We start from the raw sequence: 27,938 nt of genomic DNA, 5'->3' as shown, positions 1-27,938 counted from the left end.
CTTGACTATTACAGCTGCCAGTGTTTGGTGGACCCTGAGGAACTTATGGATGCCATGGAATCAGTGTTATCATTGATATTATCATTGGAGATGTCTTCTGATTGGAGTCACCCCTGCCCGCGAGGGGCTAATATAACAGTAGGAAGACTACAACCCCTACGGTGGTCAGTAGGAAGACTACAACCTATAAGGTAGTCAGTAGGAAGACTGAAACCCTTCGCAGTGGCCAGAAGTAAGACTGCAACCCTTACAGTGGTCATTAAGAAGACTACATCCTTTATGGTTGTCAGTAAGAACACTACACCCTTACGGTGGTCATTGGGAAGACTACCACCCTTATGGTGGTCTTGGCCACCTACAGCTATGAGACCTTTTAAGCACACTGTCAGGGTCCTGTCCACGGCAGAAATTCTGGAAGATCTGGAAGTACCCTGCATGGCCGCAGAAGCACACATCAGCCTCAGTTTGGTGCCAGACGGCCTTTATAAGGAGGCTCATCACTTTCTCAAGTTGCTGGATGATCTCTAGCTCCCTGTGCCCTGTTTCCTGTGATTTTGACTCGTGATTTCCTGTTACCGACTCGGCTTGCTCCTGGACCTGTCTACTCTGCGTTACCCCTGATCTGACCTCGGCTTGGCTTACGGATACCCTCTCTCTCGCTCGCTCCTGTGTGTATGACCTCGGCTATTCCATCTGACTACGTATGCTCTGATTCCCACCTGGTACCTGACCTTGGCTTGAACCGACTACCCAGTAAACATCTGAATCCTGGAAGGGCTTGCATACCACGCACAGGCGCCTCCTGTCTGCAGACCTATCGCCGTGCACCAGCTGTGCTTCTGAGTGGACCACCAACCTGCACTCCTACAGGCGACCTGTGCAACTTTGGGCCTGACTCCCGCCGTCCCACTCTCAGGGGAGTCCGGATCTTAGCCGCAAGGGAAGCCCTCTCTCCATTGCCCTCCATCACCAGGTACGTGATACACACGTTTGTAGATGGCACTTCCGAATTATTATTTTTTTTATAAAGTTGAAGCGTGCCGGTTCCTTTACAGGGTTAACAAAACTTCCAAGGTAGACGCCACGCTGCGTTGTGATTGAGCGTAACAAGTCCCGGGCTTTGAATTTCCGCTTAGTGGAAAGACTGAGTTGTCTCTCTTCTGCGCTCTTGTTACATATCACTAATTACCAAAAGTCATAAAAATCCAAATCTTCTCAGCGAGGAGTTGACGCTCGGCGGGGTGCACCATCCAAGAGGCCCCATCGTACATACACAGTGAAACGTGAATTTATTGTTACAACGCGGGGAGTCCGCGGTCGTCTCCCGTGATACAGTAGGATCGGCGCAGTCTGCGGTAGGAGGATAATGGGAGTACCAGACGTTAAGCAGCAAAAACGCATCTTCCGTGAATGCCCTTGAGAACCTTTATGAATTATTCATCCCCATCCAAACTGCGCTCTTCGCTCCTATGGCGACATTGCTTTTTATATACTACTTACTGAGACAGTCAACATTTTCACATCCCATTAGGTTAGAATGGATTATACAACGTAGAGTTCACGGACTGGGGAAGTGGATGGGGAGTCCCGAAGACCGGCATGCCGAGATTGCACTCTTCTACACGATTGTGGATGTCAAAGTTTGTAATGTTCAGCTTGCGTGATGCATATTGCGCCTATATAGCTGCAGTTGTCTCTGTTTTCTTGGCTGATGTTGTAAAATGATTGTATATTCCCGGTTTCCTTTTTTTTATCTCCCATCCTATTTCATTCGGCCATTTTTTTCAACTATGGCCACCAAAGAATTTGTTGAAAAAGTCTCCTACATAGACTGTTCAGGCAAGAAAAGAGAACTTTAAGGAGGAGCCCCTCCGCGTCGTGACGTCACGCCGCCGGATCATGGAGGTCCAGTAGCCACCTTTTTTACCAGCTGGTTAGTTTGTATTCACACAATTTTCATTACATTGTTCTGTTTCTTGCACTGCAACAAATGTATGTGTCTGGATTTTAGCCTTTTACTTACTATTACCATTAAAGTATAATTTTAAATACTATACTATGGGACAGGGGCGGACTGACAACTCATGGGGCCTCTGGGCAATAGGGGATCATGGGGCTCCTGTGTTCTCATCCACACTTAAACCACACCCAAAAAAGCCTATGAAAGGTACCAGGGGCATTTCATGGGGCCCCCTACTGACCCCAGGCCCTCAGGCAGTGCCCGAGTGCTCAAATGGTCAGTCCGCCCCTGGTTGGAGGACAGTGTTTTCCGTGAGTCTGAACTCCCCCATCTCAAGACAATGAGGTGACTTTCTGAGCGGGCTGAAACCTCATGACTGGGAACTGTAAGGCAAGCCTCTTCAGTATATGTGATCTTCTCCTTAGCACTTGTTGAGAAATGAGACATTCTAAAGCCGGCCACACTTAAACCACACCCAAAAAAGCCTATGAAAGGTACCAACGGCATCTTATGGGGCCCCATACTGACCCCAGGCCCTCAGGCGGTGCCTGAGTTCCCAAATGGTCAGTCCGCCTCTGCTATGGGAATATCCCTGTTCTTTGCTCCGCACCAGGGGCGGACTGACCATTTGGAAACTCGGGCACTGCCAAAGGGTCCGGGGTCAGTAGGGGGCCCCATGAGATGCCCCTGGTACCTTTTTCATAGGCTTTTTTGAGTTTGGGCAAGGACACAGGGGCCCCATGATCCCCTATTGCCCGGGGGCCCCATGAGTTGTCAGTCTGCCCCTGCTCTGCACCGAGCACGTCAATTCCCCAGCGATCCCCGTTGAACATCCCAGTGCCTGGAAGAGGTTGATCCATATACTCTGGCCTTCCAAATATCCTATAACCTAAGGAAGGCTACCCACCCCAGGCTGCACCCCGGACCACCCTTAGAAGGGTCCCGTGACTGACCAACAGTATACGATACAACGCGCTTTATATAAGCGCATCTGGTGAGTGCGCATTTTATATATCTATCTATCAGCACACCCACCTGAGGATTTTCTTGCATACTGGGATTTGACACAGTCACCTGGCGATCATTTCATCAAGATTCTATTGACATTTCATGATTCAAACGCATTTAATGCATGTGCGTTTTATTTTTATTCAAGCAATATTTTATATGTGGGGAGATTCCATGTGTTTATGAGATTTTTTATGGTCCAAACGTACTACTCATGTGCGTTATTTTAAGAATTTATTTGGTATATCATTTCTTAGCGCTGCACTACTTTTACAAAAGAAAAGAGAACTGACACAGTCCAGCTATGATGAAAGTTCATCTTTCTGTAGGTTTGACACAGGGAAAGACTTGCAAGAGGAGATTTACCCCCGGTTCACATATAGGCGGCTGTGCGGGCCGTGTTTTGGGCGGGCCCGAGAGCCCATTCATTTGAATGGACTCCAGTTTCCCGTGACACGCAGGGAAGAAGTTCCTGCACTTCTTCTGAAAACGCAGCCGAGGTTCCCAGTACGGTTGCGATTTCAAGTGCGGGCGGCGTGCCATAAGAACTAATGGCACCCGTCTGTGGCTCCGCATTCCTCGGGTGGTGCAGCTGCACTGATTTTCGTGTGGATCCGCAACCGCACCACTCGCACAGATGGGAACCTAGCCTTAATGCTCAACCTGCACCCCCGGCTCACATATATGCGACCATGCGAGTCGCGTTTTGCACGGGCACGAGAGCCCATTCATTTGAATGGACCTCTGTGCCGTGACACACAGGGAAAACGTCCCTGCCCTTCTTTGGAAAATGCAGCCCGCACGGGAACCTCGATTCCCAGTACGGTTGCGTTTTCCAGTGCGGGCGGCGTGCCATTAGAATTGATGGCACCTGCCCGCGGGTCCGCATTTCTCTGTGCGGGTGGTGCGGCTGCACGGATTTTCGTGCGGATCCATAGTGGCATAGATGTGAACCTAGGGTCATACCAAGTCAAAGTCAAGGAGACCAAGAAAGATTGCACCTACAACTGCCAGAAGAATTGTTCCGGATACAAAGAGAACCCCACAGAGAGGCTCAGGAGGAATACAGGCTGTTCTGGAAAAAGACGATGTGGTTGTTTCAAGGAGCACAATACAATGACACTTGAACAAAAATGAGCTGCATGGTTGAGTTTTCAGACAGAAGCAGGGAATACATGGGTCGAATTCCGAACTAATTTTCTTTAGAAAATCGGAAATTTGAATGTGCCCGTGACACGCAGGGAAGAAGTCCCTGCACTTCTTTGGAAAATGCAGCCCGCATGGGAACCTTGGTTTCCAGTACAGTTGCGTTTTCCAGTGCGGTCGTCATGCCATTAGAACTATTCCCATTCCTCTGTGTGGGTACATGGATTTTCATTCGGATCCACAGCAGCACCACCCGCATATATGTGAACCAAGCCTTAATGCTCAACCTGCCCTAATCAAGAAAGCTTGTGTAGACAGGTGTAGGCAGATGTCGTTAGCCTTCTCGCCTGTTGGTGGTCTAGTGGTATGATTGAGGGGAGTCTCCTAAGGGAATTGGTCCCTCAGAAATTCCATACAGCGCCTTGAAAGAGGAAAGTAGTCTGACCGGACACCAAAATCAAAACCCAACCATCTTGGGTGCAGGAACCTTTTAAATTTGTGACCCACAACATTTTGACGTGCTTCCGATGAGTGAACTCTCAGGGACACGAACCCATTTGTGAAGGACAGTATGAAGCATAGGGTAATGTTCCAGGCAAGGATGGACAGCTCAGGACTTCTTGTACAAGCTGCAGAAGCTGCAGTGAATATTCCATAAGGGGGCGCTACCCTTGTTAACTGAAGCCCATCCTCTGATAACACATCTGGTTAATACCAAGACTGTATTATTCTGCATTGTTATATGTATAAAGCACGGGTGTCAAAACAGCGGCCCTCCAGCTGTTGCCAAAGTCCCATGAGGCATTGCAAGATTGACAGTTACAAGCATGACTCCCAAAAGGCAGTGGCATGATGGGATTTGTAGTTTTGCAACAGCTGGAGGGCTGCCAGTTTGACAGCCCTGGTATAGAGTATCAGTGCCAAGGACTGGTTTGTCTGTTTCTCCAACAACTGTGCTCAAGACCTATATAAAGGATATCTGTGCAGGACCTGGATCTGAACCTGTCCCCTCTGCTGTGGCTGGCGGTGTCTCTTCAGGTTGAGCCACCTGAGGAGCTGGACTGATCCCTACCTGATGTCTTGGACAACCTTGCCTTATGTCCTGTTTCTCTTGAACCTTGAACCCTTTTCTCCTCCCATGAACTTCCTATTTAGGCCATGCATTTGCACTGCCTGTTTGCCCGATTATCGCGCTTTCTCCAGCCAATATCTTGTTATTGTCATTTCTGTTGCTGACCACATATTTGCTACTGCTGGTTACCGACCTTTGGCTTGTTCCACAACTATGCTTCTGCTTGATCCCAACCTGCAACCACGTGTTACCGACCTTTGGCTTTTTTACTGACTATGCATCTGCTTGATCCCAACCTGCAACCACGTGTTACCGACTTTTGGCTTGTTCCACGACTATGCTTCTGCTTGATCCCAACCTGCTATATCTTGATCCCAACCTCGGCTTACTCACCTCTTGGTTTTACATTTTAACATGTATTTTTACATATATTTGTAAGGGCATTAATAAATATAGATTAAATGTATTTTTAAAGACATACAGTATATATGAAAATGTATTTTTAAAAATATTATTTATTAAAATAAATTTTGAAATATATTGAATACAGCCAAAATAGTAGTATTTCAAATATATGTCAACATATATATATTATAAAATATATGAAAAATATTTTTTAAAATACATTTAACCTACATTTTTGGAATGCATTTACCAAATATATGTAACAATATATGTTAAAATTATTTTGTTCCATGTTAAAAAAAAAATCTAAAGAATATATTTTAAAATATATATTTGTAAAAATATTTTTCATACATTTTGAAATATATAAAAAACGCATATCAACATACAGTATGTGTATCGAGAGAGAGAGAGAGAGAGAGAGAGAGAGAGAGAATATAATAAAGATATTGAATACAGCCAGAATAGTAGTATTTTAAATATATGTCAACATATATATATATTACAAAATATATGAAAAATATTTTTAAAAATACATTTTCAAATACACTGTATTTCTTTGAAAATACATTTAATCTACATTTTTGGAATGCATTTAACAAATATATGTAAAAATATATGTTAAAATGATTTTGTTCTATGTCAAAAAAAATCTGAAGAATATATTTAAAAAAATATATTTCATTGCATTGCATTTTTATATATATATATATATATATATATATATATATATATATATATATTGTAATAAATATATTTTGAAATATATTGAATACAGCCAAAATTGTAGTATTTCAAATATATGTCAACATATTCGGGAAGGATATTTTAAAATACAATATGTTAAAAAACAATCTGAAGAATATATTTAAACAAATGTATTTTTAAAAATATTTTGAAATATATTTTGAAATATATAAAAAACACATTTCAACATACAGTGTATATATATATATATATATATATATATATATATATATATATATATATTTTTTTTTTTTTTTTCAACATATATATATTACAAAATATATGAAAATATTTTTAAAAATACATTTACAAATATACTGTATGTCTTTAAAAATACATTTAATCTACATTTTTGAAATGCATTTAACAAATATATGTAAAAATATATGTTAAAGATATATTTCATTGCATTTGTATTGAATTTCAACATACAGTATGTATGTATATATATATATATATATATATATATAAAAATTTTAATATATTGAATACGGCCTAAATTGTAGTATTTCAAATATATGTCAACATATTTGGAAAGGATATTTTTAAAATATATTTTTCTTCCTTGTGGGTTCCCCCATGTAATAGTAGACAACATTAGGATTCTGAGCTCAACACCACCCTTTTATAATGCCAGGCTGTTATCAGGAAGGCTCCCCTGCACACAGGCTCAGGGACCTTCATTCTCCCTCTCGTGTTTTCGCAGAGAATCTCATGTAATTAAACTACAATCTGTTTGGCATTCACATGATAATGGCTTGTTACACAACATATATCCTTGTCAGCATAAAAACAGATAAATACTCTGCAGGTGACATTCTCTGCATTGGCTCCACATAGATGCTGACTTTTTTTTTCTAACCTTTACAAGTACATTAGCTGCATGATATTTGTATAACATTATCAATAAATCCTTTGCGTACTCTTCATACAGATATGTCACTAGGGGTATATTAGTAATTGGAGAACATTGACTGTGTGTGGGGGGGGGGGGGGGGGGGAGAGATGATGTGGAAGGAAACTTTTTTGTTGTTTGTTTATCAGCTTATAAGAAAATATGTGCTGAACATACATTAGTATTTTTCAAATATAGAAAGAAGAACGCCGCGCTTAGAATCGAATAAAAGAGCAGCTAGCACTAAGATCTAGGATAATGAATCCTCAAAGTTGTATACAAAAGTGCATAGATATATACATAAATATATACCGTGACTCCCCCTGATGATGTCTGCTATGACGAAACGCGTTGGGTCCGGCCGGTCGATATTACTTCACCAGGGATTTTTTTTTAAATCTGGAACTTGTTGTAACTCAATTCCCACCACCTCTGGCTCTGGCCCTCTGCTCCCGGCTTACCACTATCACTTGTAAACACAGATGCAGTGCTATAATACATAAATATATAACGTGACTCCCCCTGATGATGTCTGCTCTGATGAAACGCGTTGGGTATGGTCTGTGGACATGAAGTCACGAGGGCTTTTTTTTTTTAAATCTGGAATTTGGTGTAACTCAATTCCCACCATCTCTGGCCCTCTGCTCCTGGCTTACCACTATCACTTGTAAACACAGATGTATTGCTATAATACATAAATATATAACGTGACTCCCCCTGATGATGTCTGCTATGATGAAACGCGTTGGATCCAGCCAGTGAATGTGACGTCACGAGGGCTTTTTTTAAAATCTGGAACTTGGTGTATCTCAATTCCCACCACCTCTGGCTCTGGCCCTCTGCTCCCGGTGTCACGTACCTGATGGTAGACTGAATTGACAAAGTCGGCCTCACTTTTGTCACTAGCCCTGACCCCGCTGATGTTGGAACAGAGGGAGTCTAGGGACCAGGAGGACAAGAGCGCCAGTGGTTGTTGTTTGCAGCTCTTGCAGATGATGACCTTGGAAGGCGGATGATCCTCTGATTTGGCCCCCGTAATAATAGACAGAGCAGGTCTTGTGGATGGCCAGGCGTGCAGCAGAGCAAGGTAGGTAGTAAGGACAAGAGACTGGAGCAGAGTCATGGGATAGCCAGAGTCATCACAGTCGGGCAGCGCGGTACAGAATCAGAAGGAAAAGCCAAGGTCAGGAGCAGAGCCGAAGTCAGGAACTGGTATCAGGAGAGTAATCGAAGTCGGGTCAGGAACAAGCCGGGTCGGTAATGGAGGAATCGTACAGGAACAAGCTGGACACGGGGGGGAGCTGAAGACCAGTCAGCACTGAACATGAGCAGAGGCACTCCTTAAATGGGCTGTCTGGCACCAATCTTCGCTGTGCGTGTGCATGTGCACGACCGGCAATTTTTCTGCGGGAATTCCTATTTGCATGCGGGCTCCCGATCGCGATTCTTCTTGCTGGAAATCCCTTACACCCGGCTTGCCGCTATCACTGGTAAACACAGATGCAGTGCTATCATACATAAATATATAACGTGACTCCCTCTGATGATGCCTGCTATGGCGAAACGCGTTGGGTCCAGCCAGTGGATGTGACGTCACGAGGGCTTTTTTAAAAAAAAAATCTGGAATTTGGTGTAACTCAATTCCCACCACCTCTGGCTCTGGCCCTCTGCTCCCGGCTTATCACTATCACTTGTAAACACAGATGCAGTGCTATAATACATAAATATATAACGTGACTCCCTCTGATGATGTCTGCTTAGATGAAACGCGTTGGATCCGGCCAGTGGATGTGACGTCACCAGGGCTTTTTTTTAAAAATCTGGAACTTGGTGTAATTCAATTCCCACCACCTCTTGCTCTGGCCCTCTGCTCCCAGCTTACCACTATCACTTGTAAACACAGATGCAGTGCTATAATACATAAATATATAAGGTGACTCCCCCTGATGATGTCTGCTATGATGAAACGCGTTGGGTCCGGCCAGTGGATGTGACGTCACCAGCGTTATCAAAACGTCCCTTGTGCATGGAGCTTTCAAATCCATTTTTCCAAAAAGATGGCGTTTGAAAATACTGTGTGACCCAAAAATTGCCACACCCACCATTGTATTTTCTAGGGTCTCTGATTTTAAAAAAATATATATAATGTTTGGGGGGGGTTCTAGCAAAAAAAAAAACTGATTTTTTACAGAAAAGGCCTGGAGGTCAAGTGGACAATGTATACATTATTTATGTGGATAGACTAGTCATAGAGCTATTGTCATATCAAAAGGGTATCTACACTCATCTGCCTCTTTTTTAGGTCCACCTGTTCAATAGCTTGGCAACACAAATTGCTAACCAGCCAATCACATGGCAGCAACTCAATGCATTTAGGCATCTAGATGTGGTGAAGGCAACTTGCTGAAGTTTAAACCGAGCATCACAATGGGGGAAGAAAGGAGATTTAAGTGACTTTGAACATGGTATGGTTGTTGGTGCCAGACGGGCTGGTCTGAGTATTTCAGAAACTGCTGATCTACTGGGATTTTCACGCACGACCATCTCTAGGGTTTACATAGAATGGTCCGAAAAAGAGAAAATATCCAGTGAGCGGCAGTTGTGTGGAAGAAAATGCCCTGTTGATGTCAGAGGAGAATGGGCAGACTGGTTCGAGATGATAGCAAGTCAACAGTAACTCATGTCAACATGGAGCAAAATCTCTGAGGAATGTTTCCAACGCCTTGGTGAATCTATGCCATGGAGAAAGAAGGCAGTTCTGAAGGCAAAAGGGGTCCAACCCTATACTAGAAAGGTGAGTATAGTCCTATATAAAGCTGATGAGGATGGGAGGCTGATGAGGGAAACCTGAGAGACCTTTGGAGCATAGTGGCATCTTCCCCATTACTTTACTAATGTCTTGTGTGTGAAGCCAACTGCCATACGCTGCCTGAAGAAGCATAGCAAGCACCCAGCCAATGGAGGAATGATGAAAGCGTGTAAGGCATGCTGGGAAGTGTTGTCAATATAAACCAAAATCTCTGAGAAATGTTTCCAACACCTTGGTGAATCTATGCCATGAAGAATGAAGGCAGTTCTGAAGGCAAAAGGGGGTCCAACTTGGTACTAGCAGGGTGGACCTAATAAAGTGGCCGGTGAGTGTAGTCCTATATAAAGCTGATGAGGATGGGAGGCTGATGAGGGAAACCTGAGAGACCTTTGGAGCATGGTGGCATCTTCCCCATTACTTTACTAATGTCTTGTGTGTGAAGCCAACTACCATTGGCTGCCTGAAGAAGCATAGCAAGCACCCAGCCAATGGAGGAATGATGAAAGCTTGTAAGGTATGCTGGGAAGTGTAGTCAATACGGACCAATATCTCTGAGAAATGTTTCCATCATCTTGGTGAATCTATGCCACAAAGAATGAAGGCAGTTCTGAAGGCAAAGGGGGGTCCAACCTGGTACTAGCAAGGTGGACCTAATAAAGCGGCCGGTGAGTGTAGTCCTATATAAAGCTGATGAGGATGGGAGGCTGATGAGGGAATCCAGAGAGACCTTTGGAGCATGGTGGCATCTTCCCCATTACTTTACTAATGTCTTGTGTGTGAAGCCAACTGCCATTGGCTGCCTGAAGAAGCATAGCAAGCCCCCAGCCAATGGAGGAATGATGAAAGCTTGTAAGGTATGCTGGGAAGTGTAGTCAATACAGACCAATATCTCTGAGAAATGTTTCCATCATCTTGGTGAATCTATGCCACAAAAAATGAAGGCAGTTCTGAAGGCAAAGGGGGATCCAACCTGGTACTAGCAAGGTGGACCTAATAAAGTGGCTGATGAGTGTAGTCCTATATAAAGCTGATGAGGATGGGAGGCTGATGAGGGAATCCTGAGAGACCTTTGGAGCATGGTGGCATCTTCCCCATTACTTTAATAATGTCTTGTGTGTGACGCCAACTGCCATTGGCTGCCTGAACTAGAATAGCAAGCCCCCAGCCAATGAGGAATGATGACAGCTTGTAAGGCATGCTGGGAAGTGTAGTCAATATGGACCAAAATCTCTGAGGAATGTTTCCAACACCTTGGTGAATCTATGCCATGAAGAATGAGGGCAGTTCTGAAGGTAAAAGGAGGCCCAACTTGGTACTAGGAAGGTGGACCTTATAAAGTGGCCAGCGAGTGTAGTCCTATATAAAGCTGATGGGGATGGGTGGCTCTGAGAAATGTTTCCAACACCTTGGTGAATCTATGCCACGAAGAATGAAGGCAGTTCTGAAGGTGCAACTAATAAAGTGGCTGGTGAGAGTATACCCAGTACAAAAATGTAAAAGATGGCAGCTTACCCACCCTTTGATGTCATGACTGCATTATGTTTCTCTTTATTTTCCTGTCCTCCCACTCAACCTACTGTATCTATGGAGGGAGCCACAGTAGTCACCCTAAGAGGGGCCTCCAACTACTGTACATCTTTCTTCATTCAACCTTATTCACTAAAAATTATTGATTTAGAGAAGATAGCTTAGAAGGAAGTTATTTATTTCAGGTACTTATATAGCGCTGTTAAATTACGCAGCGCCTTACATATATATTGTACATTCCCCGCCCCCAAGGAGCGTACAATCTAAGGTCCCTAACCCTCAAGGGGCGTGCAATCTAAGGTCCTCAACCCTCAAGGGGTGTACAATCTAAGATCCCTAACTCACATTCATACATACACATACTAGGGTCAAGTTAGACAGGAGCCAGTAAACCTACCAGCATGTCTTTGGAGTACTCAGAGGAAACCCAAGCAGGCACAGGGAGAACATGCAAACTCAAGGCAGGTGGTTTGGATTTGAACCAACGGCCACCACTATTTTACTCTCTAGGGCCTCTGCTAAAAAATATATATATAGTGTTAATGTTCTAAGTCATTTTCTAGCAAAACAATTGTGATGTTTACTTCAAAACAATTAGTGTCAGACTAGGCCGGGTCTTCAAGTGGTTGGGTTTGGCATCTGAACTTTTTTGAAGTTGGGGGAACCCTGCTCCAACCCAGATCAGGTCATCCCTAATAATAAGGACATTTTTATACATACAGTTGCAAGAAAAAGTATGTGAACCCCTTGGGATTACGTGGAGTTTTGCATGAATTGGGCATAAAATGTGCTCTGAACGTCATCTAAGTCACAACAATAGAAGAACACTGTCTGCTGAACATAATACTACACAAACATTAGATGTTGCCATGGTTTAATTGCACATAACATGTAAACATTCACAGTGCAGGGAGAAAAAAGTATGTGAGCTTAATGACTTCTCCGAAGAGCTAATTGGAGCCAGGAGTGAGCCAACCTTGACTCCAATCAGTGTGATGATATTGGATGTGTTGCTGACAGCTGTCCTGCCCTTAAAAAACACACACCTGTTTTGGGTTTACTGGTTTCAAGAAGCACTGTCTGATGTGAACCATGCCTCGCAGAAAAGAGCTCTCAGAAGACCTACGATCAAGAATTGTTGACTTGCATGAAGCTGGAAAGGGTTACAAAAGTATCTCCAAAAGCCTTGATGTTCATGTGTCCACGGTAAGACAGACTGTCTACAAATGGAGAAAGTTTAGCACTGTTGCTACTCTCCCTAGGCGTGGTCGTGCTGTAAAAATGACTGCAAGAGCACAGCGCAGAATGCTGCATGAGGTAAAGAAGAATCCCAGAGTGTCAGCTAAAGACCTACAGAAATCTCTGGCACATGCTAACATTTTTGTTGACACATCTACAATAAGGAAAACATTAAACAAGAATGGAGTACATGGGAGGACACCACGGAGGAAGCCATTGCTGTCCAAAAAGAAGATTTTTGCAACTGTATCTGAAGCAAATAAACTTTTGGGTATCTTTGTATCTAGCAAATTTGCTAACCTACTTAAGTGCCCTCTAGTTTAGGTAGGGTTTTTGTATGATAGTCAGAGGCTTGTTAGAAGCCTGGGATGTGCCAGCCTGGGGGCGAGGCAGTGAGGTTACCTCTGGACAGGCTGGATCTGCAGGTCAGGACTTTTGGAGCCCTCCCACCCTTCTAGAAACTGAAGGAACTTTCTAGAAGAGGGGAGGAGGAGGGTAGGAGACCTGAATTTACATGTTTGAGGGAACCTGGCCAATCCCCAGGCAGGACGCCTGGCATGGTGGCTAGGGCAGCCCTTAAATGTGGGAGAGCCTGAACAGCAGGGGAGTCAGGTGGAAGATGGAAGGTCACATACAGTATAGATGTGTAGCACCCTCTAGCTGGATGGTGTTTTTGACTGTGAGTCAGAGGCTTGCTAGAAGACTGGGATGAGTTAGCCTGGGAGTGAGGCAGTGAGGTTACCTCAGTTTAGGCTGGGAGGCTCTACAGGTCAGGGCTTCTGGAGCTCTCCAACCCATCTAGAAACTGCCAGAAATTTTTAGAAGAGGGGCTGAGTAGAGGAGGAGGTCTAGACTTACATATTTAATGGAACTTCCCCAGGCAGGAGGCCGGGCATGGTGGCTAAGAAAAACCCTTAAATGTGAGAGAGCCTGTGCAGCAAGAGTAATGCTGGTGTTTGGGTGGAATATGGAGTAACGAAGGTGCTGGAGTGCGGAACCTGGGAGGGGGCCCCAGGGAGGCTACCTACAGGCAGATGCAGACAGGAGGATCTCCACTGCCCTACGGTCTCCTTGGGAGGACAGCCTATTAGAAGGGAAGGAGCCAGCCCAGTGTAAGGCCTGAAATCAGCTGCAACCCACCAAGCTACAGGACAAGATAGTGTGAGTACTTCTACACCCCTTGGGCCACAGAAGGGAGAGGAGGGTGGTCAAGTGACCAACTAGTCCTCATCTGGGACTGCTTCACAGTGGATTCTGGAATCCCTTGCCCAGAGATACCCTCAGGACAGTAGGGTGGATAAGGAGAGTTCCACCTGGGGTCTAAGGAGGTTCACCAAAGGGGACTCAGTGCTCCCTAAAGAGATTGGTGATTTTTGATCCACATTTTGCTAAGAAATTGTCCTCCGGTTTCCAGATCCTTGGGCATCCCATATATAAAATAAATAATAAAAACAAGAACAAACCCAAGGACTGTTTTACTGACTTTGGGTGAAAGCGTGGAAAATGCGTGTTGCTTGACTATGCAGAGCTTAAGGGGAACCCAAAAAACCAGCGGCCCTCAAGAGGGTCACACTACACTACATTTGATATTTTTTCTCTTTTTTGTTTTTTTGTCCAGCATTTTTGTATTTAATAATAATAAATAAAAAAAATATAACCAGCTACCCATCTGTAAGATACAATGTAACATTTTTACCGAACTCCATAATGTGTAATAACATCGTCGCTAATCCCGGGATGATTCTCGGCGTCGGCGCCCGTCTTCCGCTTGAACTCGTTCCAGTCTTGTCGTCCATCTTTAAATTATCCTTACGAGGGTCGGGATAAGATTGCGCGTTGGCTCAGCAGTGCGTCGTGTTAAGGAAAACAATTATGCAAATGAGCTGCCGGTTCCCAGTAGGACCCTAATAGGATGATTGACCTATATACAGCTAATTTGTTCCCCTCCTTTATTTTCCATCTCCCTCAATCTGCAGAAGAAATTAAAACTGGTTACAGCGCTGCGTCTCCAAATTATTTATCAGACGTTCGTTTGTCAAGGTGGGCGACGGCGGCGGTTTCTTTGTTTTCTTTGTTCCTTAAAGGGAACCTGTCACTAAGGAAACGAAGGAGCTTCCACTGTGCCAAGGCTGGATCTTTTGGCCTCGTTCTGTGGTGGATCGCTTTTCAGGGATGATTTAGAACCAATTTACCAGCATTCCGGAGCTGATACTGCTGCCTCCTGAGCTGTGTTTTTTTTTTTTAATTTCAAAGGGTTGCAACCGTGAGCCTAGCGGTTGAGGCGCTGTCCCATAGAGTTCAATGGGCAACCTAGGCAGCTGGCACCAACTTCCAAACCAAATGGCCACCATGTAAGCTTGTAGGTAGGTGGTTGGGAGGGGATGGAGGAGGGGCACTCAACTGTCTGTTTTTATTGCCCCTTTGTCGCAGCCATATGCTTCCATCATTACTTGATGAGCCTCTAGGTTGAGAAGTACCATAAAATCCTGAACCTGCACTTGGAAAAACACACCAACAATGAAAGTTCTAATATTTTAATCCTAAAGGGCAATTTCTAGAGGATAAATCATTCTGGCGGAGCTTCTTACCATGTGCATTAGAAGCCGCCGCAAATCAGACAGTGCTCCGCCTCATTTCCTAGTTAAAGGACTTCCAGCATCATCTAGCTCTGTCCTCTTCAACCTGACTGTCAACCTTTAATTCCCCAGCCTGACTTCCCTGGCCCCGCCCCATTTATTCCCCAGCCTGACTGTCCATGGCCTCACCCCTTTCATTCCCCAGCCTGACTTCCCTGGCCCAGCCCCATTCATTCCCCAGCCTAACTGTCCATGGCCCCACCCCTTTCATTCCACAGCCTGACTTCCCTGGCCCCGCCCCATTCATTCCCTAGCCTAACTGTCCATGGCCCCACCCCTTTCATTCCACAGCCTGACTTCCCTGGCCCCGCCCCATTTATTCCCCAGCCTGACTGTCCATGGCCTCACCCCTTTCATTCCCCAGCCTGACTTCCCTGGCCCAGCCCCATTCATTCCCCAGCCTCACTGTCCATGGCCTCACCCCTTTCATTCCCCAGCCTGACTTCCCTGGCCCAGCCCCATTCATTTCCCAGCCTAACTGTCCATGGCCCCGCCACTTTCATTCCCCAGCCTGACTTCCCTGGCCCCGCCCCATTCATTCCCCAGCCTCACTGTCAATGGCCCCACCCCTTTAATTCCCCAGCCTGACTTCCCTGGCCCAGCCCCATTCATTCCCCAGCCTGACTGTCTATGGCCCCACCCCTTTAATTCCTCAGCCTGACTTCCCTGGCCCCAACCCTTTCATTCACCAGCCTGACTTCCCTGGCCCCTCCACATTCATTCCCCAACCTGACTTCCCTGGCCCCGCCCCATTCATTCCCCAACCTGACTTCCCTGGCCCCGCCCCATTCATTCCCCAACCTGACTTCCTTGGCCCTGTCCCATTCATTCCCCAGCCTGACTGTCCCTGGCCCTGCCCCTTTCATACATTGGATTTCAGCTCTTTCAATCACAGAGGCTCAGCATCCCATGTGGGTGGTCTGTATGCAAATACAACCTGCCTATTAACACCCACTCCCCCAGATTGACACCCACTTATAAAGGAGTTTTGATCTTTGCATAACTCCACCCAAAAGCCAGCCCACTGTTTGCATCAGGTCTGATGACTCCTAAGAGGCATATGGAGGCAGGGCACTATGATTTTCAGGAAGCTATTTACAGCACTCTGCCAGCCCCTCCCACCAGCCATGATATGCCTGCATTGCATAGAGAAGCACAGGTGATATCATTGGGTGTAAAATAAAAAGGAATATTCATTTCCAATAAAATGAAAATGGAAGGATTTAAAAGGTCATGTTGATGAGGCGGGGGGGCATAAGAAACCAGGGAAGCAACCAGTGGAAGTATAGACCCAGGCTCATACAACCTCTAAAAATTAAATATATTACAGAATTGGAAGGGTAAGGCAAGATCCAAAGCTGATATTCTAAGCTGAGCCCCTTCAGTCCTGCAGAGTTTTACAGGTTCCTCTCCTGTATTGTACCTGGAGCCCCAGCACCCCCATGTGATGCTGAGCCCCTATGATTGAAATAACTGAAATCCAATAAATAGAAGGGGAGGGTCAGGGACAGTCAGGCTGGAGAGGAGAGGGCTAGATGATGCTGGATATCCTCCTGTAAGAAGGGCTTCATGGTTGGCTGATTTTGGGGCACAAACACAAGGCCCTACCCCCGCTCCAGCCATGATAGAACACGATCCCACCTGCTGAACCTGACCTCCTCCACCATCTTGTGCCATGCTCCTTGCCATTGACCTCCTCACAACATTCCCAGCCATAGACCTTTATATATCACGAAGAAGGAATGTCCACACAGTAAATAAATCCACTGCAGATTACTGGTGCTGTTCAGGAATTAGAGTCACATCACCAGGACATACATTAGGACTCCAAACTATCTAAGCAAAGGGTCAGTTTGCTGTCCTTCAGACTTTAGGAGGGCTGGATTGTGGCCAGTGAAAGTAGAAAATGCCTCAGACTTGGTGGTCTTGGGGTAAAACAAAATTGCATAGTGTCTAAGGTCAGTAGGAGGAGGAATAGTGTCCCATCAGTGATGTCAGTGCGAGGAATAGTGCCCCACCATTGGTATTAGTGGGAAGAATAATCCCACCATTGGTATTAGTGGGAAGAATAACCCCATCATTGGTGTCAATGGGAGGAATAGTGCCCCATGTATGGTGTCAGTGGAAGGAATAAGGCCCCATTGTTGGTGTCAATGGAAGGAATAATGCCTTTTATCAGTAGGAGTAATAGTGCTCTAAGGGCCAGATAAAGGCAAGCAAAGGGCCACAATTGGCCAGTTTGGTGACCACTGCATTAGGGAGTCACTTGATATTACACAGACAGTCACATACAGTGGACGATCCACATTAGTCACAGATGAAAGCATGTGTAGCACCTTAGCAGCCATCTCCCTCTTGAATCTCCTCTGCCCAGGGTCATCAGGACTCACAGGACTGTGCTCTCTGTATGTACCTCCTAGCTGGATACACCTCTCCCCGGAACCCCCCATGGAAGCAGTCTCAGACAGCCTGACCTTAAAGGCCTTTTACAATCCTACCTATCCCCCACCTCCTTAAAGAACAGAATGGCTACAGCCAGCTCTTTCTGCATACAGGTCCACTCCACCTGTGCTCCTGCCCTGTCCAGGTCCTGCATGTGTTGGTTACATGCTTCCAGGTGTGGGTTGTATGGCTAACATGCGCCAAGCCTGTGTGTGTGTCCCTCCCCACGTAGCTGACCTGTTGGTGCTGACTTGCTCCTGACATCACTGGGGAGCACTCTACCTAAAAGGGGCCTAACACCTGGTGTCTCTACCTGCTGTACCAGGCACTATTTTGGTACGGAACCACCTACCTGCAAAATGGAAAACTGCATCTGCCTGCACTCCAGCCAAGAAATGAGGCGGAGCGCTCTCTGACTTCTAATGCACATTGTGAGAAGCTCCCAGTGTGCAGTGACATCAGAGGAAGCCATTTCAGTCCAGGAGAGGAGCCGGTACACCTGTGCAAGACTGAAGGGGAGGAGCCGGTGCAACTGTGCAAGACTAAAGGGGAGGAGACGGTACACCTGTGCAAGACTGAAGGGGAGGAGACGGTACACCTGTGCAAGACTGAAGGGGAGGAGACGGTACACCTGTGCAAGACTGAAGGGGAGGAGACGGTACACCTGTGCAAGACTGAAGGGGAGGAGCCAATACACCTGTGCAAGACTGAAGGAGAGGAGCCGGTACAACTGTGCAAGACTGAAGGGGAGGAGACGGTACACCTGTGCAAGACTAAAGGGGAGGAGCCGGTACACCTGTGCAAGACTAAAGGGGAGGAGCCGGTACACCTGTGCAAGACTGAAGGGGAGGAGCCGGTACAACTGTGCAAGACTAAAGGGGAGGAGCCGTTACACCTGTGCAAGACTGAAGGGGAGGAGCCGGTACACCTGTGCAAGACTGAAGGGGAGGAGTAGGTACACCTGTGCAAGATTGAGAGGGAGGAGCCGGTACACCTGTTCAAGAATGAAGGGGAGGAACTGGTACACATGTGCAAGACTGAAGGGGAGGAGCTGTTACACCTGTGCAAAATTGAAGGGGAGGAGCTGGTACACCTGTGAAGACTGAAGGGGAGGATCCGGTACACCTGGGCAAGACTGAAGGGGAGGAGCTGGTATACCTGGACAAGACTGAAGGGGAGGAGCTGGTACACCTGTGCAAGATTGAGAGGGAGGAGCCAGTACATCTGTGCAAGAATGAAGGGGAGGAGCTGTTACACCTGTGCTAGATTGAAGGGGAGGAGCTGGTAAACCTGTGCAAGACTGAAGGGGAGGAGTCGGTACACCTGTGAAGACTGAAGGGGAGGATCCAGTACACCTGTGCAAGACTAAAGGGGAGGATCCAGTACATCTGGGCAAGACTGAAGGGGAGGGGCTGGTACACCTATGCAAGAATGAAGGGGAGGGGCTGGTACACCTGTGCAAGACTAAAGGGGAGGATCCGGTACACCTGTGCAAGACTGAAGCGGAGGTGCTGGTACACCTGTGAAAAACTGAAGGGGAGGAGCAGGTACACCTGTGCAAAATTGAGAGGGAGGATCTGGTACATCTGTGCAAGAATAAAGGGGAGGAGCCAATACACTTGCGCAAGACTGAAGGGAAGGAGCTGATACACCTGTGCAAGACTGAAGGGGAGGGGCTGTTACACCTGTGCAAGACTGAAGGGGAGGAGCCAGTATATCTGTGCAAGACTGAAGGGGAGGAGCCGATATACCTGTGCAAGACTGAAGGGGAGGAACAAGTACAACTATGCAAGACTGAAGGGGAGGAGCTGGTACACCTATGCAAGACTGAAGGGGAGGTGCCGGTACACCTGTGCAAGAATAAAGGGGAGGAGCTGGTATACCTGTGCAAGACTGAAGGGGAGGAGCTGGTACACCTGTGCAAGAATAAAGGGGAGGAGCTGGTATACCTGTGCAAGACTGAAGGGGAGGAGCTGGTACACCTGTGCAAGACTGAGGGGGAGGAGCTGGTACAACTGTGTAAGACTGAAGGGGGGAGCCGATACGACTGTGCAAGACTGAAGGGGAGGAGCCTAAACACCTGGGCAAGACTGAAGGGGAGAAGCCAGTACACCTGTGCTGACTGAAGGGAAGGAGCCGATACGCCTGTGCAAGACTGAAGGGGAGGAGCAGGTACAACTATGCAAGACAGAAGGGGAGGAGCCCATACACCTGTGCAAAATTGAAGGGGAGGAGCCAGTACTTCTGTGCAGGACTGAAGGGGAGGAGCCAGTACACCTGTGCAAGACTGAAGGGGTGGCTGGAGGTCAGATTTGAATCTCAGTCTTGGTTGGTCTGTATCATACTTCATTTTCGGGAGTTGTGTGAACCCGCTTCTATCCTTCTTCCAGCGGCTGATGCAAACGTGGCAATCTCCTAAGAAGCGCATTTAATAAGTAATTAGTGTTTCTGAAGCTCGCTGTACTTACAGTCATTCAGCTTCACTAAAACACCTTCCTCCTGACAAGTCCATCCATCAGCCACATCTAGATTGAGGCATTTAAATGTTATAAATGATCGGCGTGAGGCAAAATCATTAATCTAAATCCGCAGCAAAGGAGTTGAGTCATAGAATATTTATTACAATTAATGATTGGCTGCGCAGGGATTCCGGGCTCCCATCTTCATATCAATAATTCCACTTCTACATTCACTATCGATTCCACATTAGTAAAGGCTAATGAAAGACCAGGGACAGTAACAACAATCCCTGCTATCTGTTTAGGAGATGGTGCAAGTGGGAAGACAAATAAAGCGAATAACGTGTAATTAAACCGCGCTCCTTCTCCGAGAGATGAAAAGCTTGTTCATTAATGGCGTATTGGTTGGCAGTGTAACTTGGCAGGGATAGGAGCTTGGTTCGCTTTCATCAAAGTCGTTGTAAAGCCTGAAGGGTTTTTACCTTCATACAATCTATCACGTACCTGGTGATGGAGGCCAATGGAGAGAGGGCTTCCCTTGCGGCTAAGTTCCGGACTCCCCTGAGAGTAGGACAGCGGGAGTCAGGCCCAAAGTTGCACAGGTCACCTGTAGGAGTGCTGGTTGGTGGTCCATTCAGAAGCACAGCTGGTGCACGGAGATAGGTCTGCAGACAGGAGGCGCTTGTGTGTGGTATGCAAGCCCTTCTGGGATTTAGATGTTTACTGGGTAGTCGGTTCAAGCCAAAGTCAGGTACCAGGTGGAAATCAGAGCGGAGGTAGTCAGATGGGATAGCCGAGGTCATACAAAGAGGAGCGAGAGAGAGAGAGAGTATCCATAAGCCAGGCCGAGGTCAGATCAGGGGTAAGGCAGAGTAGACAGGTCCAGGAGCAAGCCGAGTCGGTAACTGGAAATCACAGGTCAAAGTCACAGGAAACAGGGCACGGGGAGCTAGAGAACATCCAGCAACTTGAGGAAGAGATGAGCCTCCTTATAAAGGACGTCTGGCAACAGACTGAGGCTGATGTGTCCTTCTGCGGCCATGCAGAGTACTGGCACTAATGCCAGATCTTCCAGAACCTCTGCCGTGAACAGGACCCTGACACAATCTATGCATTCAGTATATAGAACCTGCCAGCCCCCCCCCCCCCCAATACTTACCTGAACCTTAACTCAGTCCAGCGATGTGCACAAGAGCAACAGCTCTCCCCACTCTCTCCCTTTTCATTGGTTCAGAGACAGCCATTGGCTCCTGTTGCTGTCAATCATAGCCAGTGAGCAGGGATTGGGGGCATGGTTGAGCCCTGCTCTTTGTGTCAATGGATGCATAGAACAGGGCTCGTGAGTAAGCATGCATGAGTAGCCCCATAGCAAGTAGGGGGAGGAGCTTGGAGTGCATGCGGGGGACCCAAGAAGAGGAAAATCAGGGCTGCTCTGTGCAAAGCCATTACATAAAGCAGGAAAGTATAACTTGTTTTTATAAAAAAAAAAATAAAAACTAAGCCTTTAATATCCCTATAAGGCTCTGCATGGAGTATGCACATTCTTCTCCCCATGGTTCACTTTCATCAAAGTCGTTGTAAAGCCTGAAGGGTTTTTATCTTCATACAATCTATGCATTCGGTGTATAGAACCCGCCAGCCCCCCCCCCCCCAATACTTACCTGAGTCCTATCTCAGTCCAGCAATGTGCACAAGAGCAACGGCTCTCCCTGCTCTCTCCATTCCCATTGGTTCTGAGATCGGCTCCTGCTGCTGTCAATCACAGCCAGTGAGGAGGGATCGGGGGCAGAGCTGAGCCCTGCTCTGTGTGTCAATGGACACGTGGGGCTCGTGAGTAAGCATGCACGAGTACCCCCATAGCAAGTGGGGGGAGGAGCCTGGAGCGCCTGCGGGGGACCCAAGACGAGGAAGATCAGGGTTGCTCTGTGCAAAACCATTACATAAAGCAGGAAAGTGTAACGTGTTTTTATTAACCACTTCCCGTCCAACCCATGTATATAAACGGGAGCAGTGCAGGAGTGGGTGGCCATTTATATAGGCCAATCAGTGATCACATGAAGAGTAGTAAGCAAGATGTCACTTCTGACATCATTGCTTACTACTAGAGATGAGCGAATCGAAGTATCCGAAGTGGAATTCGAGTCGAATATCGGAAAAATTTTGATTCGTGCCGAATCCGAAAAATAGCCTAATTCGGACGCGCAAATCGAAATTTTTCAGAAAATGGCGGCTGACATGTGCGGCGACGGAGCGGGGATGTCTGGGAAGGCGCGCAGACAAGGCGCGCTGACCCATAATGCATTCCTCAACTACATGTGATCGCATCAGCCAATCAGCAGCCAGCCAGCCAGCACTGTGTAATGGTCGAGCTATAAATAGCGGCCATTTTGGAATTCTTCATTTGCCTGCAGTTATTGAACAGAGGCAGACCGCTCTGTACTAGGGACAGGGACAGAGTTAGGGCCACAGAAACGATACTTGGGGACAGAGAAAAGTTACTTAGGGACAGAGAACCATTACTCAGGGACACAGACTTGTTAATGAGGGCCACAGAATCGTTATTTAGGGACAAAGAAACGCTAGTTAGGGCCACAGAATTCATAATCAGGGACAGACAGAATTGTTACTCAGTGCCAGAGAATTGTTACTTAGGGCCACAGAAACGTTATTAGGGCCACAGAATTTTTACTCAGGGACAGACAGAATTGTTACTGAGTGCCAGAGAATTGTTACTCAGGGACAGACAGAATTGTTACTGAGTGCCAGAGAATTGTTACTCAGGGCCCCAGAAACTTTACTTAGGGCCACAGAATTTTTACTCAGGGACAGACAGAATTGTTACTGAGTGCCAGAGAATTGTTACTCAGGGACAGACAGAATTGTTACTGAGTGCCAGAGAATTGTTACTTAGGGCCACAGAAACTTTACTTAGGGCCACAGAATTGTTACTCGCACAGACACAAAATTGTTACTCGCACAGACACAGAATTGTTACTGAAGGCCACAGAACTGTTACTTAGGGCCACAGAATTGTTACTCGCACAGACACAGAATTGTTACTCGCACAGACACAGAACTGTTACTGAGGGCCACAGAACTGTTACTTAGGGCCACAGAATTGTTACTCGCACAGACACAGAATTGTTACTCAGGGCCACAGAACTGTTACTTAGGGACAAAGAAACGCTAGTTAGGGCCACGGAATTCATACTCAGGGACAGACAGAATTGTTACGGAGTGCCAGAGAATTGTTACTCAGGGCCACAGAAACTTTACTTAGGGCCACAGAATTTTTACTCAGGGACAGACAGAATTGTTACTGAGTGCCAGAGAATTGTTACTCAGGGACAGACAGAATTGTTACGGAGTGCCAGAGAATTGTTACTCAGGGCCACAGAAACTTTACTTAGGGCCAGAGAATTTTTACTCAGGGACAGACAGAATTGTTACTGAGTGCCAGAGAATTGTTACTCAGGGACAGACAGAATTGTTACGGAGTGCCAGAGAATTTTTACTCAGGGCCACAGAAACTTTACTTAGGGCCACAGAATTGTTACTCGCACAGACACAGAATTGTTACTGAGTGCCAGATAATTGTTACTCAGGGCCCCAGAAACTTTACTTAGGGCCACAGAATTTTTACTCGCACAGACACAGAATTGTTACGGAGTGCCAGAGAATTTTTACTCAGGGCCACAGAAACTTTACTTAGGGCCACAGAATTGTTACTCGCACAGACACAGAATTGTTACTGAGTGCCAGAGAATTGTTACTCAGGGACAGACAGAATTGTTACTGAGTGCCAGAGAATTGTTACTTAGGGCCACAGAAACTTTAATTAGGGCCACAGAATTTTTACTCAGGGACAGACAGAATTGTTACTGAGTGCCAGAGAATTGTTACTCAGGGACAGACAGAATTGTTACGGAGTGCCAGAGAATTGTTACTCAGGGCCACAGAAACTTTACTTAGGGCCACAGAATTTTTACTCAGGGACAGACAGAATTGTTACTGAGTGCCAGAGAATTGTTACTCAGGGACAGACAGAATTGTTACTGAGTGCCAGAGAATTGTTACTTAGAGCCACAGAAACGTTATTAGGGCCACAGAATTGTTACTCAGGGACAGACAGAATTGTTACTGAGTGCCAGAGAATTGTTACTTAGGGCCACAGAAACTTTAGTTAGGGCCACAGAATTGTTACTCAGGGACAGACACAGAATTGTTACTGAGGGCCACAGAACTGTTACTTAGGGCCACAGAATTGTTACTCGCACAGACACAGAATTGTTACTGAGGACCACAGAACTGTTACTTAGGGCCACAGAATTGTTACTCGCACAGACACAGAATTGTTACACAGGGACACAGAACTGTTACTGAGGGCCACAGAACCGTTACTTAGGGCCACAGAATTGTTACTCGCACAGACACAGAATTGTTACTCGCACAGACACATAATTGTTACTGAGGGCCACAGAACTGTTACTTGGGGCCACAGAAACGTTAATCAGGGACACAGAATTGTTACTGAGGGCCACAGAACTGTTACTTAGGGCCACAGAATTGTTACTTGCACAGACACAGAATTGTTACACAGGGACACAGAACTGTTACTGAGGGCCACAGAACCGTTACTTAGGGCCACAGAATTGTTACTCGCACAGACAGAATTGTTACTCGCACAGACACAGAATTGTTACTCGCACAGACACAGAATTGTTACTCAGGGCCACAGAACTGTTACTGAGGGCCACAGAACTGTTACTTAGGGCCACAGAATTGTTACTCGCACAGACACAGAATTCTTACTCGCACAGACACAGAATTGTTACTCAGGGAAACAGAACTGTTACTGAGGGCCACAGAACTGTTACTAAGGGCCACAGAATTGTTTCTCGCACAGACACAGAATTGTTACTCGCACAGACACAGAATTGTTACTGAGGGCCACAGAACTGTTACTTGGGGCCACAGAAACGTTAATCAGGGACACAGAATTGTTACTGAGGGCCACAGAACTGTTACTTAGGGCCACAGAATTGTTACTCGCACAGACACAGAATTGTTACTCAGGGACACAGAATTGTTACTCAGGGACACATAATCGTTTAATTAAAGAGTATGTCAGACAACATGCAGAGGAGTGGCAGAGGAGGCAATGTTTTAGGAGCGAGCAGACGTGGCAGCAGAGGAAGGGGTCGAGGCAGCAGTATTCGCAGCCAGAGGCCAGTGCTCCCGGTGTCATCCAGCGGTCGTGTCTCCACCGACAACCCTGCCGTCGTCGATTGGTTGGCTCGGTCGTCTTCCTCTTCCCAGGTCACCTCTGACACCTACAGCCAACGGTCGGTGGGTACGTCAGACACAACCGTTAGTTGGCATGGCCCGGGACCAAGCCCACTGAAATCACGTGTCCTCTACCTGCCCCTGTCCTTTGGTGTTCCCTCACCAAGCGAAGTATCGCATGCTGTGGGCTCAGCCCCACCGTACAGTGAGGAAGAGCTAACAGAGGGCGGTCAGGAACGGGGGGAGACATCCGCCTTTTCAGCAGCCAGGCGAAGAAGTACTGGCGAGGAGAGTGGCTCGGTAGCCGGTCTAGAGACAGGTCTGTCTCCTGACCCAGACGCAGCCGAGGGGGCTAGTAGTGAGGCGGAGACCCTACTTGATGATGAGGAGGTTGATCGCACTTGGCAGCCTCGTCGTCATCAGGCAATTTCTTCCGCATCATCAGGAGAAGAGGGTGGCAGCTTGGCAGCGAGCAAAACAGTCGGTGGGTTGCCCAGGAGACAGCAGCAGGGTCGCAGCAGTGTCAGTGGAGCCAAACGGCCACGGAGTAGAGCACCAGCTCCACTGCAGCCTACCACCACGGCCAGTAGTGGTGCCGGTGTGCACGGAGGAAGCAGCAGTCAGCCAGTGAGGAGTATCGGGGGCAAAGTTTCCTACTCGGCGGTGTGGCAATTTTTCGTCAAGCCGCCCGAGGAAGTAAACGTAGCCGTATGTCGACTATGTGGCCAGAAAGTCAAGCGTGGCCAGGGGGCCCATGTTGGGACTATTTGGGCCATGTTGGGACAATGGGAGACCTCCCATTGCTGCTGTTTCCATCGCCACACTCTGCCATGTGCCACTTTCAGGTCTCCTCACACACTGCTGGTGTGTAGAATTTTTTGACATAGGGTGCTGGCAGATTACGGGCCTCCCATAGCTGCTGCCAGGCCCCTAATCTGCCATGGGCCCCTATATACCGCCTCCTCATGCTGCTGCCAGGTCCAGAGTCTGTCATGGGTCCCTGTACGGCCTCCCATTGCTGCTGTCTCCATCGCCACACTCTGCCATGTGCCACTTTCAGGTCTCCTCACACACTGCTGGTGTGTAGAATTTTTTGACATAGGGTGCTGGCAGATTATGGGCCTCCTATAGCTGCTGCCAGGCCCCTAATCTGCCATAGGCCCCTATATACCGCCTCCTCATGCTGCTGCCAGGTCCACAGTGTCTCATGCCATGTGCCACTTTCAGGTCTCCTCACACACTGCTGGTGTGTAGAATTTTTTGACATAGGGTGCTGGCAGATTATGGGCCTCCCATAGCTGCTGCCAGGCCCCTAATCTGCCATAGGCCCCTATATACCGCCTCCTCATGCTGCTGCCAGGTCCACAGTGTCTCATGCCATGTGCCACTTTCAGGTCTCCTCACACACTGCTGGTGTGTAGAATTTTTTGACATAGGGTGCTGGCAGATTACGGGCCTCCCATAGCTGCTGCCAGGCCCCTAATCTGCCATAGGCCCCTATATACCGCCTCCTCATGCTGCTGCCAGGTCCACAGTGTCTCATGCCATGTGCCACTTTCAGGTCTCCTCACACACTGCTGGTGTGTAGAATTTTTTGACATAGGGTGCTGGCAGATTACGGGCCTCCCATAGCTGCTGCCAGGCCCCTAATCTGCCATAGGCCCCTATATACCGCCTCCTCATGCTGCTGCCAGGTCCAGAGTCTCTCATGGGTCCCTGTACGGCCTCCCATTGCTGCTGTCTCCATCGCCACACTCTGCCATGTGCCACTTTCAGGTCTCCTCACACACTGCTGGTGTGTAGAATTTTTTGACATAGGGTGCTGGCAGATTATGGGCCTCCCATAGCTGCTGCCAGGCCCCTAATCTGCCATAGGCCCCTATATACCGCCTCCTCATGCTGCTGCCAGGTCCAGAGTCTGTCATGGGTCCCTGTACGGCCTCCCATTGCTGCTGTCTCCATCGCCACACTCTGCCATGTGCCACTTTCAGGTCTCCTCACACACTGCTGGTGTGTTGAATTTTTTGACATAGGGTGCTGGCAGATTACGGGCCTCCCATAGCTGCTGCCAGGCCCCTAATCTGCCATGGGCCCCTATATACCGCCTCCTCATGCTGCTGCCAGGTCCACAGTGTCTCATGCCATGTGCCACTTTCAGGTCTCCTCACACTGCTGGTGTGTTGAATTTTTTGACATAGGGTGCTGGCAGATTATGGGCCTCCTATAGCTGCTGCCAGGCCCCTAATCTGCCATAGGCCCCTATATACCGCCTCCTCATGCTGCTGCCAGGTCCAGAGTCTCTCATGG

Source organism: Staurois parvus, unplaced genomic scaffold (genome assembly GCF_062004578.1).
Source record: "Staurois parvus isolate SC_StPar_1 unplaced genomic scaffold, SC_StPar_1.0 ptg000812l, whole genome shotgun sequence".
Taxonomy (NCBI): domain Eukaryota; kingdom Metazoa; phylum Chordata; class Amphibia; order Anura; family Ranidae; genus Staurois; species Staurois parvus.
The sequence above is the reverse complement of the archived record's forward strand: the minus strand, read 5'-3'. Positions refer to the sequence as shown.